Raw genomic sequence first — 4,103 nt, 5'->3', positions numbered from 1 at the left:
AAAATCAATTGAAATTATCGAAAATAAGTTCTATTCAAAAATATAGCTACTCGTCAGATCGTAAGTAGAACAATAATTAGATATATATCTCAACCAACAATAAGTACCAAATGAATTAATATGAAATACTTATTATATAAAGATAGAAAAATTATTTAAAAAATATCATAATATCAAAATAATAACCATTCAATAATCATCCCTTCATCCATAATAATAACATGTATATTATATACAAAAAACATCTTACCTAAATTATCATTGTTTTTTAATTTTTTATAAATTGATTTTAATTGAGTTCTTTACCTGTAATTTTGGATTTTGTCCCTAATAATATTATTATTATAATATATATATATATATATATATGATAGGCTTTTTACAGTTTCCATCTACCAAATCCTCACAAAGCTTTGATCGGACGGAGGCTATAGTAGAAGATACTTAAGTTGCTACGCAGTGGGGCTGCACCTTATGGTTGGGAAGAAATCTTACCACACCGCTGCACATTCGCCTACACACACACACGCACAAAAGCATATATACACATGCACGTATACATATACGTATCAATTGATACATATACACACATACGTATCGTATATATTTGTGTATTATGTATAAAACTCATTCACTGTATGCAGCTACCTTATATCATAAAAAGTATGGATTTAAATGCCACTGGATTTACGCCAGTAATTCTTTCGTGTCCGTAGGGTTTATCGCATATTGGAAAAACGGAAAGGAAATCGACTTCACCAGATTCATTATTAATCTCTGTGATCGTTTCAAACCATTGTGCATCGGTTCTTCGCGGCCTCTCGCATATGCTACAGACAACTAACAAGAGGTATTCTAATCGATGTAAGGATTACCAGCTTCCAAAATGTTCTGGGTCTTTTAAACTATATTTTGATGGAGATTCGACTCCATCTTCTACTTCATCTAGTTACATCATAAATGCTCCATTATTGCCTGGACCTATAGTTTGGTAATCTGATGCAACATATATCTAGGTCTTTTAGTAAGGAAGTCAAAACAGCGGCATTACACTTCGAACTCTTGATGTATAGATACGTAGATCCAAGCTTATATATCCGGCCAGTTTTTTTTAATATCATGTTATATCCTTTGAAAACATAAATAACATTGTAAATAAAAATTGAGTTTTAAAATGTTTCAAGTAATACTTTTATGTTTCTATTCAATTATAATCTGTTATAAATTACATTTAAATTTGTTATTTATTTACACAAACGGCGATTATTTTACTTTATCGGTAACATGTTTACATGAAAATATATATAATCTGATCTTAAACTACCAATACAATTCTTTCAACGCATAGACTATATAAGCTAAAATGATAGTGAAGTTGATAGTGCTGATCGAATTGATTATATATATCTTCATCCTTTTTATTTTTGTCCTTACTTTTGTCATTATTTTCCCTGTGTCTTGCTGAGTATCTCGTAGTTCTTTTTCTGTATTTTATATGCGGTAAAGGCATCCGATGAAAGATATTACACATTTTAATCACGAAACACAGTTACAATTTTATATCGGACCAAACAGATAATATCTTTTACATCAATAACAAAATATAATGTATATATGTCTGAAAAAAAGTGAATTGCCATAAAAAAAAAGATACCTCGAAGTTTGTTGGCAGGGGTATAGATGGTTGGGAAGATGAAATTACATGACAAAATTTTACATAATGAGACAAGTAGTAATACCATTATAAATAATAGCGGTGATGATAATAATTTGAATGATGGTGTTTGGTTACAGGGGTAGTAAAACTGGTGTTATCAGATATTTTGTAAAATTTCAACGGGGTTGAAGACGGAAAATATATTATAAAGAAAGGAAGAGAAATAAAGAAATAAACATACAAAAACTTCCAGAAGCTGTGACAACACACGAAATAAACATCAGCTCACGCTGCAACGTTTATATATTTATATGTATGTAAGGATAAAATTATATATGTCTGTGCGTGTATATATTATCTATGTCTCTCTCTATATGTGTGTGCCTGTATGTGATTTTATAAATATATATGTTCATAGAACACAAATACGTAGCTATATATATTTAAAATTAAAATTATTTACATTTGACGGATATATGTCCTCATCTTGTTTGTTGTTATCACAACATTTCGGCTGATATACCCTCCAGTCTTCATCAGGGTATATCAGCTGAAACGTTGTGTTCACAACCAAAAATACGCGGACAAAACTAATGTAAATAATTTACATAATTCCTCATCTCTTAAATATAAAATTGGATAAAATCCATAAGAATGTGTGTGTATATATATATATATATATATATATATATATATATATATATATATATATATATACATACATACAATAATCCCTCCACTAACGCGTGTGTTACGTTCCAAAACCACTAGAGATAGGTGAAGATACGCCGGTTATATCTGCTGGTATATATATATATATATATATATATATATATTTATATATATACATACGTGCGTATATACTTGCATACATAGAAAGATTCATATTGTTTGTTTTATATATACTGACAGTATTTCAATAACCTATTGCGAAAAACCAAAGGCATTATTTTCTGCATTGAAACACTCGATTAATCATACAAAGACTCAGTTGTTCAACGCCATTAATCTCGAACAATTTGGTACAGGAATTTCCTGCAACTAATAGACGATGCTCAGTTATTCCTTTTTCTGTGATTTAATATGGTTTCTCTCCTTAGACATATTGGACCAAATAAGGTAATTAGGAAGCCACTACGTGGTGGCTGAAGCTGGCAGGAAAAAAGCTTAACAATTCCAAAACCCAGGCCCTATCCTGGAAATGAAGGAAGAACTCGTCCGACTAACATTGTGCTAGCCATATAGATTATACAGCGAATAGTAACTTGTTGAAAGCTTTTCCTCATTTAGCGACTCCGCCATATGCCCGGGCATATGGCCTACTGGCTTAGAGTGCGGGCTACTTACAAGATTCCGAGTTCGATTCCAAGCAGTGACCTGAACAATAATAATAATAATAATAATAATATCGAAAAATACCTTAGGAAGGAGAACCCAGGTTCGAAATTTCCCCGAGACACCTGATGAAGGCTGGAGGGTATATCAGCCTACACGTTGTGTAAACAACAGATAAGATGAAGGCAAATATCTGTCGAATGTAAATAATGTATTATTACATATGTTGTATTATTTCAAAGGGAATTTTGCCACAGCGTTGCGTTTAAAACTAAATGGAAATGTATGTATGCTAAACTCTACAGCTACAGCATTTTGAATACATAATCGTCATCATCATCATCATCATTGTGGTCGTCGTCGTTGTCATCATGAACATCATCATCAATATTTTCATGTGTTACTATTTTCCTTACCTTTATCAGTGACGGCCATCGAAAGAATCAAAATATTCACCATCCTCATCGACATTGCTATTGTCGTCGTGGTGGTCATTGTCATCACGATCATCATTATACTTCCTCCTCCTCATCATCATCATTATCGTCGTCAACATCATCATCATCACTATCATCATCATCATCATTATACTTCCTCCTCATCATCATCATCATTATCGTCGTCAACATCATCATCATCACTATCATCATCATTATCGTCGTCAACATCATCATCATCACTTTCATCATCATCATCATCACTATCATCATCATCATCATCACTATCATCACTACCATCATCATCACTGTCATCATCATCGACATAGCCATGCGCCTCGTTCTTCGCATCGTCATTTTTATTTGCATCAATGTATTTCTCATTACAAATGGAAATATGAAAGGATAAATACGTCATAACTGGCACTCTTACAACAATAAAATGCACTATTATAACCACTATTACTACTACTAAGACTACTAAGACTACTACTAGTAGTATTATTACTACTACTACTTTTATTACTACTACTTTTATTACTACTACTGTCATGGATGCTGCTACTGCACACTTGCTACTACTATTATTACTACTGTTATTATTCTCCACTACTATTGTTGTTGTTATTATTATTATCATCATCATTGTTATTACCATTGTTATCATTATTATT

This window comes from Octopus bimaculoides, chromosome 3, assembly GCF_001194135.2.
Source record: "Octopus bimaculoides isolate UCB-OBI-ISO-001 chromosome 3, ASM119413v2, whole genome shotgun sequence".
NCBI classification, from domain to species: domain Eukaryota; kingdom Metazoa; phylum Mollusca; class Cephalopoda; order Octopoda; family Octopodidae; genus Octopus; species Octopus bimaculoides.
This window is presented reverse-complemented; position numbering follows the sequence as displayed.